We start from the raw sequence: 12,312 nt of genomic DNA on the forward strand, positions 1-12,312 counted from the left end.
TTGAGCATACAACATTGGTATGTGGCCCCCAGTGTTCTTTAGACCGAATGACATCATGACAGTAGCAAAATGATCCGAAGGGGGTGATGAATGATGTCACAAGCTGGTCGGACTCCTTCATCGTAATTTGATGGTACTTGGAGTATGCATCAAGGAAGTAGGGGGTTTCGCACCCTGAGGTAGAGTCAACTATCTAGTCTATGCGTGGCAAAGGAAATGGATCCTTTGGGCATGCCTTGTTGAGACCCGTATAGTCAACACACATCCTCCATTTCTCAGTCTTCTTTTGTACAAGAACAGGATTGGCTAACAACTCTGGGTGGTATACTTCCTTGATGAATCTGGCTGCCAGAAGCTTTGCGATCTCCTCGTCGATGGTCCCATGTTTCCCCTTGTTGAAGCGACAGTAGGCTCGGTGACTTCCCTCGAAATGCGTGGCATGCCCAAGGGTTTCCACGTGAAGATGTCTCTGTTGGCACAGAGGAAGCCAACGAGCGCTGCTTTCCTATTCAGAGGAGAGCGTGGTACCAATGCGCACCATTTTTCTCTCGGTGCTCTTGAGGTCTATGAGGACTCCTTTAGAGCCCTTCGTAGGCTCAAAAGACCTAGTCGACTTTTTGGGGTCGGGCGCTTCTTCGGTAACCTCCTTTTTTATGGTGGCGAGCTCTCCGGAGGCGACTGATTGCTGCGGCATGATCGCAGCACTCGACCTTGCACTCATAGGCGTGCTGGAAGGAGGTGCCAATGGTGATGATCCTATTGGGGCCCAATATCTTTAGCTTGAGGTAGGTGTAGTTGGGGACAACCATGAACTTCACAGTAGCATGGATGTCCTAGGATGGCATGGTAGGTTCTAGGGAACCCAACCACCTCGAAGGTGAGGGTTTCCGTCCAATAATTGGATGGATCCCCAAAGGTAATAGGCAGATCGATTTGCCCAAGTGGCATGGCTTGCTTTCTGGGCATGATGTCATGGAAAGGTGCTTTGGTGGGCCGAACGCGTGTCCGGTCGACGCCCATTTTGTCAAGTGTCTTGGCATACATGATGTTAAGGCCGCTGTCTCCATCCATTAGTATTTTGGTGAGCCACTTCGTGCCAACGATCAGGTCAACCATGAGTGGATATCTCCCTGGATGCGGGATGCTCTCTGGGTGGTCTATCCGATTGAAGGTTATGGTGGACTCTGACCATCAGAGAAAGGCAGGTGTGGCCGGTTCGGTCGTATAGACCTTGGGGCGCGTGACCTTCTGATGGCGTTTGGAGTCATAGGCCACCGATCCTTCGAAGATCATGAGGCAACCGTCTGGTGTTGGAAAGCTACCATCCTTCTACTCAACGTCATCCATGGTGGGGTCAGGGTCCTTTCTGTGCTCCCCTTTGTTGGAACCCCTAGACAAGAACCACCGTATGAGGCTACAGTCCTTGTACAGATGCTTGACCAAGAAAGCATGGTTTGGGTATGGCCCCTCGAGTAACTTTTCAAAATGGTTTAGAGTGCCTTCCGTGGGCTTTTGACCACCTCTTCAGTTAGTAGCGGCCATGGGAGAGCCCTCACACCAGTTGCTTCTTGTTCTTCTTTTTGGTAGAATGATTGCATGCGCCTTTGCCGGCGTCCTCCTCTCGCCTCGCCTTGCCATCGAGGTGATCGAAGATTGCTCCAACCACTTCTTCGCCCGAGGCATGGCTAGTGGTGATGTCTAGGAGTTCCTTGGTGGTTCACGGGCCCTTGCGTCCTAGCTTATGAACCAGAGACTCGCAGGTGGTCCCAAAGAGGAAGGCTCCTATAACATCGGTGTTGATGACATTAGGAAGCTTGTTGCAGTGCTGGGAGAAGCACTGGATGTACCCATGGAGGGTTTCATCGGCCTTCTGTTAGCAGTTCTTGAGGTCCCATGGGTTCCTAGGGTGCTTGTATGTGCCCTGGAAGTTCCCCATGAAAGATCTCCTTTAGATCTGCTCAACTCTGGATTATGTTGGACGGTAGGTGTTCTAACCACGCTCGTGCTGAATTGGCTAAGAATAGTGGATGGTTGTGGATAATGAAGTCATCATTATCCACACCACCGACTTGGTAGGCTAGCCGATAGTCTTCGAGCCATAGTCTGAGGTTTGTTTCCCCAGAGTACTTCAAGATGTTGGTTGGTGGCCAGTACCTTGGTGGGAAGGCAGCCTTGAGGATGTGTCGACTAAAGGATTGAGGCCCCAGCAAGCTGGGGCTCGGGCTTCGGTCCTTGCCACTGTCATAGCATCCGCCACGACGAGGGTGATAGCCATGTCTGGCTCCCTCTCTTGGCTCATCGTATGCGCATCTATGGGCATCGAGGGTGCTGCGTGCATTGCGGTTGAGGTCGAGATGCTGATGCACCCTGACCACGGTGTGCTGCCTACTTCCTTGTGGTTCCTAGTGGACCCATGTGTTCCTACTAGGGCGTTCTAAGAGAGTGCGCTGGCAAGCGTCGAGCTCGCATTGTCGAGACAATGAGCTCTCGGCCTACTACGCCGCCGCACACTCGAGCAGCGTGCAGATCTCACGGTGGTCCTAACAATCCTCGGGCATTGTGGCCTCTAGAAGGCCATGGAGCAAGGCCACTGCGGTGGTGATGTTCTAGCTTGCTCGGGCGAAGCGAGGGAGGGCTTCATCGTCTGCGATGATCCTCTAGTTCACATCGTGGGCCATGGCGTGTGCGCGCGCATCATCTCAGCGGCGCTCTATCTCCTAGTCGAGCTCCATGCATTCCTGCTCGAGCTAGAGTCACGCTTCCTTGATATCTTGATGTTGGGCTTTTAGCTGCTCCACCAGCATGCGTGATGGGGCCACTGTCTCTCTCTTGGCCTCATCACTGAGGCTGTTTGTTGGAGTGGCCTCCCCCTCATGGACACTTTTGACATGCCCCTCGGGGGTGCCTGCCATGAGGCGTTCACGAGAGAGGTGATGGCTTTCCCTGCTAGAGTCAGAGCCAGAGGGCAACCCTGGCTCCTCTACTAGGAGGTCATGGAAAGATTCTATGACGCGTTCAATCACCCCCATGAACTCATTGTTCATGGGGGATAGGATCATGCGCTGTGCCATAAGGTGGCTAACGATCGACGTGGCATTGCGGAGACCGAACGAAAGCACTATTGGGGCGCTTCGTGTGGGGTGTTCCAGAGAGAGGGTGAGGCAGCACGGTTCCTCCCTAGATGACTGGGATCCTAGGGAGATGCCAAGCTGGCACTCAAGCCTCCCATAGTTGAGGCTGATGGACGGGAGAGGTTAAATGGTGGCGTGAGCCAATGCCAACTCTCCTCCCACCATGATGATAAAAGTCTAGGTCACCGAAGCGCACGTGTGCACCCAGGACCCAGCTAATTCCATGGCTAGCCATCCATGGCTTGATGTTAATGTTAGAATGCACAAAGGTCCCTTACCTGGTGCGCCAACTATTGGTGTTTTGAGTAAACACCAACAAGTAAATTTGTATTATTGTGTGTTAGGCTCGGATGGTGTGCTAAAAAGACACAAGGTTTATATTGGTTCGGGCAAAATGTCCCTACGTCTAGTTCATGGTTGTTGCTCGTGTTATTTGCACTGAAAGATTCATAGTAGGGGATACAAACGGGCGAGAGAGGGATAGGTCCCAAGTCTCTGATGGAACGGTCGAACGGGTGCTGAGAGCTTGGATGCTGCTTAGCTATGTGGTGTCTGTGGAAATTGATTTGTCTTTTTAGTGGGGTGTCCTGCCTTCCCTTTTATAGACCAAGGGGAAGTAGGGATTACACATGGTGGAAAGGAGAAAAACCAAAGGCCAAAACATTCCTTCGAAGGTGCTGAGTCTTCCTTTCCCTCTGAGCTCGCCCTACTGACAGAGCAGATGGTGCTAGGGATAGCTCCATGCTAAGCATCTGTCCATTGATGATGCCATGCTCTAGCTTGATCAACAAGTGGTCACGTCCCATCCCACCCCAGCGGGCGGCACGATGGACCGGGGTGTCGATCCACAACCCCACGGGGAGTGGATGGCGCAGTGACTACATGTCCATCACTGTAGAGGACGCAAGTCTCCTCTTGGACCATAGTAGTTGCCATATGGTTCCATCAGGATCCACGCCCGAGGGCTAATAGCGGTGCCCACAACACTTTAAAACAAATGTTGGCACCCACAACACTGTTCGAGCTCTAACATGCCCGAAAAGGCCTTAAAGCGCTCGTCTTGTCATATCCTATCGGTACTTTCCTGCAGGTGTCTAGGGTATGGTGCAGGGTATGATCCTCGGTATTGTGGTTGACTTGAGTGTCCTGCCTTACCTACGTGCGTAGTTATGAAGGAGCAATGCTCAAAGTTGGGCGAGGTGGAGCCAGCCTTTGGGGGTCGGGCGAGGTGGAGTCTGTCCCTAGACGTTGGGCGAGGCAGAGTCTAGCCCTAGATGTCGGGCAAGGCGGAGTCTACCCCCGGACGTCGGGCAAGGCGGAGTCTGCCCTTGGACATCGGGCGAGGCAGAGTCTGCCCCTAGACATCGGGTGAGGCAAAGCCAGCCCCCAGACATCGAGCGAGGCAGAGTCTATCCCCAGACGTCGGGCGAGGCGGAGTCGGCCCCCGAACATTGGGCGAGGCAGAGTCTACCCCCAGACGTCAAGCGAGGTGGAGTCTGCCCCCAGACATTGGGCGAGGCAGAGCCAACCCTCGGACATCGGGCGGGGAGTAGTCAGCCCCTGGACAACAGGCGAGGCAGAGCCAACCTTTGGGGGTCAGACGGGACGGAGTGAACTCTCAGTCATTTGGACAAAAGGCGTAGTCGCGTTCTTCTCTATTCAGAAGCATCAATGTTTAATGGTTATTAGCTTCCCCTCTTTGGGTACCCTAGTATTTGGTCCCCAACAATAGACTATTACAATGATGTTGTTCATGGCAAATGTCTCTATTGCTACGCTATCGGTCATTGCATGTACCACTTCTTGCTACAAAAATGAATGTGGCAAGTGCTTATATTGCCATGATCGTGAATGTTGCGATAACATTCTATTGCCATGCTTGGCAATGGATAGCTATGGTTGCAAGAAACCACAACTGGTGCAACACCAAACTTGCAACGGTTGCAATACCTTATTGCAACATGAATTTTTGTAACCATTGGCAACGACCGCGATTTGGTTGTAACATCTACCTTTTGCAACCAAATTGGGCCTATTGCAATGTTTTTTCAATCGTTGCACAAGGGTTAGAAGTTAGTAGTGTGTTTGCAAATTATCATTATTGCAGCTCCTATCGCCATTTCATATGGTGATTCAGCATTAGTGTGAGATTGCAAAGTGTAGGGAATCAAATGATCCACGTCGTCTTCCCTACTTCATTGCCCGTGACTCGCATGGGTGGCCGTGGATGTCATGGACCTTGACTGTTGCCTTCCCTGCTCATGTTTATTAATGGAGATGACTTGAATAACTTGTATTAAGAAATTGGAAACATGTGTAGGGGAATATGAACCATATCATATGAGAAGGAAGGTAATTGTAATGAGTTTATAAAGGAATTGTACTTGCATGTCATTGTATTAAGGAGAATGAAGAGTTTATCATACAAATCCCCATCATCTAGATATATACATGTCAACATTGATCTACCTAGAATCTACCACATACTTCTGAAGAACCTATCACACTCATTGCGGATCCTACACTCCTCGCTATAGAACATAGCCCACTCCTCCCAACCTTCCCTTCCTACATGGACACACCGGCATGGCTAGAGGAGGCAGAGGACTCGACTGACCTGGCGCCGACCGCACCACCAAGTCCTGCAACACCCCTATGGCCTATTGGAGGCGACATGTACATTTCTTGTCCTTCCACGTCACATTCATCGCTGGGCCTGCTTCATCACCCTCAACCTTCCTCAACCACTGCCGGGCAATGTTGTCATTGCCGGCACTGTTATTGGACCCGTGGAGCACAAGGGAGAGAACAAATGCAGCAACATCATGGCCTATCGTGGTGGAGCGCTCAAGCATGTCAGGCCATGGCATGAGCACGTCACGGTCTTCCATGAAGATGGCACGCATCCCACCGTAGAAGCAGGCATCCGGGTTGTCGACGCTAGCAAGCCTGGTGATGAGCTTGGTGCGGTACTCATGGTCATATAATCACTTCTTGGTCCCATGCTACATCCCACATAGCAGCACCCACTATAGTGGTATGCTCGTTCCACTACGGCGTCGCCGCACACCCTACGCATCTACAAATAGGTTGCACGCTGGCTGACAAGATCTTCCATGGGATCCGCTGCAGCCATAGCGACACGGCTAGCAATCTCAACAGCCACCTCCATTGGGAGCTCCTCCATCGATGACCATGACATCCTTGGAGCATGATGATGTAGACAATCAAAGCGTGGCGCAGCCACCTCCATCGGGAGCTTGTCCATGGAACAAGGACACGCGCGGTGGTGGCAAAAGATAGATCCTTGGGTTGGGGAGCGACGTCACGGCAGAGCGGAGCACTAGGGAGGGGGATCGGAGCGGAGCAAGGTGAGTTCCAAAAAACCCTCTTAGGATTTTATGAGCACTCCATTCTTGAAGGTTTCGTAGTATGGGGATGCTGAACATCTCGGGGAAGTCAATCTTCATTCTCTGTCCAACTTCCAACATCGTTCCATCACCATTACTTCCACTGGGAGAAGCGTGCTTCACTAAGATCGTGCGAGACATGGCCTTGACTTAACTCCTACTCTCGATCAGTGCAATCGAAGGGAACTCCAATAGGCGCCTATCTCACCCATCCTTCTATAAAAGCGGAGGCTAAGGCGGGGAAGCAAGTACACAATTCCTTTTCTTTTCTAAACTTGTTACACTTACCTATCTTTTCGTTCTATCTTCTTTGTCCGGTGCTCTGCATTGACACCCCATCTTATAGATCTCATCCAATGGTGGATCGGGCAATGAAGCACCCAATGGAAGAGTCACCAAAGGTTGTCCCTACTCGTCGCCAGCATTCATGCGATGCTATGACAAGACAGGGGAGGGCAGCTCAGTGGCGTCGCCACAAGAGAGCCAATCCCTGCTTCTGTCTATCTCCTCTAACGACGATAAGGGACGGATGATGTCCTCGTGTTGGTGGAGCAGCTAGACATGGCCACCTCCACCGTCCACGAGGAAAGCCAGGAGGTGGACTGGCTATGCCTCCATGTTGCCGCCGTAAAGCAAGAAACGGCCACGGTGGAGCTTGCCACCACCGAGGCCTAGGCGTGCCTCGCTGGCAAGGCATTCGGCACAATATGATCTTGCTCTTTCACTACGTGCGACGTTGTATCTTTAGTTGTAGTGTTTTCTTGTCTCCTTTCTAGCCATCCAGAAGCAGATGATTGCCGCGTAGGGCGAGGTGGTGGAGGTGATTCACCTTCACTAGGTAACCAAGGACAACACCTATGTATCCTCCTAGATGGTGGTAGAGAGCAACAAGTGCTATTAGAACCTCCACATGGCAACATGCTACGATGTCCACGTGCTTTCACCTCCTGTGCCTATGGGGATGACCCTAGTGGACCGCCTCCGCACTGTGCCACCACGGGTTGTAGAGGTGGCCACATACTGCATTCACCTAAGGGTTGCTTTAGCCATGGACGCTGCCTAGCTTCGGTTGGGTGAGGACCTGACCGTGGTAGAGCGGGGTTCCCAGGAGAGACGAGCTATTGACAGCGTGAGAACCTGATCGGCGAGTTCTCCACCATGGGCGATGGCATCTTGGCCGTGGTGGATGTAAAGGACATCATTCATAACGCTCCCTGTGAGTAGTTCAATTGTAACATGCCTATGCATTCTAAATAAAAATATTCATAATATTTAGTAGTTATTACTTTGAGTTCATCTATGTTTGCTGTGACTTGAATGTTCCATTTGTGTGCCTTAGAGTTCGCAAACCGTATGACACGTCCATCATTGGTAGGTGCTAACATCTCCCAATCACCACCACCGGTAGCCTTCATCGCCGCTTTCATCAATTTCCAAGCCCACGTGTGAGTCCTACGCGTCACTCCCATGCATATTTACAAAGTTTTGCAGAAATTTGTATTCACACATCTAATATAGTTGCTTATAAAGGAAACCCCACCATATCTTTCTCCTCCTCAGTGCCAATATACCTCATCACGCCCCTGCTCCCTAGTACCGAACTGCGTGACCACCCTAACTCAGCGATGTGCAAGCCGCCAGCCACCACCGACAAGCTAGTGCTATCACCGGTACGCCTCATCGATAGGTAGACAACACAGATCCATCGATGACTAGGCTAGTACTCATCACCGTCATCACCGCTTGAGCTCAATGCCACAAGATCCAAAGGCAATGGTAATGGTTTCGCACTTCCCTTATGCATTGTTCTTGGATTTTTATTCCCTTCTTCACTCATCTGAGTACGAATGAAGCTTCCATCTGATTAATAATGAGCTCATGAACACATCCTTGTAGTCACTACTTCTTTGATTTAGGTGACAGCGCCGCCGCTTCCATCGCCGTCCCCGCTCCACCAGATCCTCGTCAAGATGGAGGAGGCCCCTAACAAGAGGAACAAAGTGGCCATCCTCACTCATAGACCATGTCTTCATCCTCATCCTTAGCCGCCTCACCACTCGCTCATTGTGTAGCTACAAGTGTGTCTGTCGCTCCTAGAATAGCCTCATCTCGAGATCCGAGTACCATAAGGAGCTGCCCTAGATTCTTGTCGGATTCTTCTACCACAGCTAGAAATGCAAACGCAACTTCACTAGTGTCAACGGTGAATACCCCTCCTTGTCCTTCTTGCCCTTCCCCATTTAGGATGTCATGATCTCAGATTGCTCCCGAGGCCTCATCCTTTGCTGGTACTCTAGGTTTTGCTATGTTGTCTATAATCCGATGACTAAGAAATGGTTGCTACTGTCGGGTAGCAACCATTCTTGTGGTTCAACTTGCTTGGGGTTTGATCTGATAGTCTCCTTGCACTTCCATGTGTTTGAATATGGGATCAACGATGATGACTCCTTAGGTGTCAACATCTACTCATCTAAAATTGGAGCATGGATCTTTAAAGAATCTGAATGGGGCAAGGGTATTGTAGTATCCACATATGGGAAAGGTGTGTTTGTTAATGGTTTTATGCACATGCTAGAGTTCACCTAGATAGTTGCTATTGATGTGGAGGGAAAGACATTGAGGAAAATTCATAGGCCAACTGGTCATGCAATCTCCGTCCATGAAGCTCAGGGTCAGTTGTGCTTATATACTGCTGATACTTTGAATAGGTATGAGCTTTCAATCTGGATCCTCGAAGACTATGGTACTAGTAAATGGACATTGAAGCATAAGGTGACCACGCTGGAGCTATTTGGAAAGAAGAATATTGAAATTGGTACCAAGGTTTGTGATGTGGCCTACAGAGTGATTGCAGTTCATCTAGAATGGAATTTGATTTTCTTTGTTGGGGAGGACAAAAGACTGCTTCCATATGACATGAACCGTAGTAAAGTTCATGTCCTCCCTGCCTGAGCCATCGGCTATCCTAGAAGTACCTAGAAACTATTATGTATGAGCGGCGGACCTCACTATCTTCCTTATGTTCCCTTGTTCATGGAGTCATTAGCAGAGCAGTAAAGATGCATATGTTGTATTTTGTTATAATTACATCATGCCTTTGTTCAGGTAGGTAGTTGTTTTGATTCTATATATAGGCCAATTTGGGCATCGTAACTAAAGGAATGGTGTGTTGAATATTATTAATTCTGCTGCTTTGTGAAGGTGGAGTCTAAGTGCTTTTAAATAATTTTCCTGCATTGGCTAGGAGGAAGAAGATGGGTTCCATAGTGCATTTTCTACCAATTTGAAGGATGCACTAATTATATTCATTTTTGCCTACAAAGTAGGAGTGTCACATAGGAGGAGCAGAGCTATGTTGTTTTGTTATGTAAGTCTGTAGAGATCAGTACCTTTAGTTTGCAATCTATGTACCGCTTGTGTTAGGACATCAGTTGAGAAAGATATTATGGTAAGCGTCCATTGTTATTGTAAGAACATGGTTTATGGATGCAATGATTATATCTATATGCTTTGTGTTTAGTAAGTTGTTAAGGGCCATTTATTGTTTTGTTATCACCACCGCCCTTGGTGGTGCAAACGTCCAACACCGTCGCTATACATATTATGTGGCAGGGATAAAAGTATATCACCGCCTAATCAATTAGTAACCCAACACCGACTAAACGATCATCAAAAGCGGATCATGGTGCAAGGCGACGGTGACCATGACATTTGTACTGATGGTTCATACGCTGAAGCGACAGTGATGTTTACCTCTACAGACATCTTGGCCGTCGAAGTGACAGCGAAGCTGCACCGTAGACAGTCGAGTCAAAGTACAAGGTGACAGTGCTGGTGACCACTACATAGGCAGTTGATGTGCCCACATGATGGTGATGATAGCCTCCACATAGGTGGATCATTTGCCAATGCAGCGGTATAGTGTACACCATAGTCGGTCTTAGATGCCGACAGTGAGGGCTATGACCATCACTGTTGATAGCTTACTACCGAGGCTGAAATGTAGCTATGATGGTGGTTATTACATGGCTGTGAAAGGTCTAAGTGTAGTAGTGTTTAATCGGCTTTGGTTTCTTCATCTTGATTCTCTTCGTCGGATGCTTCTTCTTTTCCTATTTCTCATCAAAGAGGGGTTGTCCAGAGGCAAAAGCAAATATTTCCTTTCTTCCAGCAAAGTGGAATTGGATTTGCCCAGAAGCCACATATATGCAAGCATTTGTAGTATTAAGGAAAGGATGACCAAGGATTAACGGTGTATCCTTGTCATTGCCCATGTCTAAGATCATAAAATCTACAGGAACATAAGCACTCCTTACTTTGACTAACAAGTCAGTGGCTACTCCCTCGAGATAACAAATACATTGATCGACTAACTATAGGTAAACTGAGGTTGGAGCTAAGGTAGTGTATAACAATCTATCATAAGTTTTCTTACACATGATGTTAACACTAGATCCTAGATCACATAGAGCATTATGGAAGGTATGGGTTCCAATGGAGCAGGTAACGTTCCAGGATCATCTTTCTTAATAGTAAAAGGGGAATCTACTAAGTAGGAACCCCAAGAACTTAAAGCATAGCCACACTTTGCCATGACAAGGGTGGATGTCTCCATGGTTCCTTCAGGTTTGCTAGGAATTCTATCTTTTCATAGGATGGGATAGCAGCAGCTATTTGTGCTAATTGGGTTTCTATCATCTTATTGAAACTAAGTTGATTCTTTAAGGAAGAAGAAAATTCATCCAATTTAGCTTTTATATTTTCCAACATCTAGTTATGAGCATGCAACTTTTTATTAATGCTATCCATCATTCGACCATTGCTATAAACAAGATCTTTAAGGAAAGCATAACCATTATTACCTTGATTACTCAAACGTTGAGAAAAGTAATAATTATTACCTCCTTGATTGTTGGAGCACTGATTCCATCCTTGATGTTGTTGTGGACAAAACCCGTTGTCATTGCTGACGAAGTTGAGATCCTCCTAGGTCTCGGGATAGGCATTTCCCAAATGTCCAACATCTCCATAGACTTTGTAAGTCATGTGGGACTCCATGGCTTTGAGTGTCTGTTGGGCACTCATCTTCTCATAATGTTCTACTCGCTTTGCGAACAGATCCATCTTAGTTGTAAGCATGTCAACTTCTTTAATTGAATGCATACCTCGCTTACGGGGTTGGAGTCGATAGTCGCTCCATCCTTGGTTGGAGACCATATTCTCGATTAGCGTCTTAGTATCTACAACACTTAGTGAAAAAAACGCTCCACCACCAACAACATTTAAATGACTCCTATCTAATGGAACTAACCCATGGTAGAAGTTATGGGTCAAAAACCAGTCTTCCATGCCATGGTGTGGGCATGCAGAGACATACTCTTGCATTCGTTCCCAAGCTTTGGGAATCGACTCATCTGCTAGTTGTTGAAAACTAGAGATCTTATTGCAAAGAGCATTAGTCTTTTTCATAGGAAAGAACTTGACTAGGAAAGCTTTAGAGCACTTGTCCTAGGTGTCTACAGTGTTGTAGTTAGAGTAAAACCATTGCTTAACCCCTCCTAACAAAGAGAAGGGGAAAAATGAAGACATATAGCCTCTTAGGTCACTCCCTTAAGGTGAATGTGTTACAGACCTCCAAAAAGTGTTAGAGGTGAGCATTTGCATCCTCGTGGGTTTTTCCACAAAATGGACTAGCTTGAACCATCATAATTAATGCTCACTTAAGCTCAAAGTTAGCGTCCCCATTGATAACATTGGATTTGGTGCAGCCG

The 12,312-nt window shown here is 48.2% G+C and overlaps 1 non-coding gene across 1 annotated transcript; it reads left to right on the plus strand.

The window, feature by feature from the left end:
* Positions 1-11,888: 11,888 nt before the first annotated feature.
* On the plus strand, positions 11,889-11,997 carry LOC136462023 (small nucleolar RNA R71). The gene has a single exon (XR_010760551.1). It is a non-coding gene; the product is annotated as a small nucleolar RNA R71 (small nucleolar RNA).
* The last annotated feature ends 315 nt before the right edge of the window (positions 11,998-12,312 follow it).

The sequence above is a fragment of the Miscanthus floridulus genome, chromosome 6 (genome assembly GCF_019320115.1).
Source record: "Miscanthus floridulus cultivar M001 chromosome 6, ASM1932011v1, whole genome shotgun sequence".
Lineage (NCBI taxonomy): Eukaryota > Viridiplantae > Streptophyta > Magnoliopsida > Poales > Poaceae > Miscanthus > Miscanthus floridulus.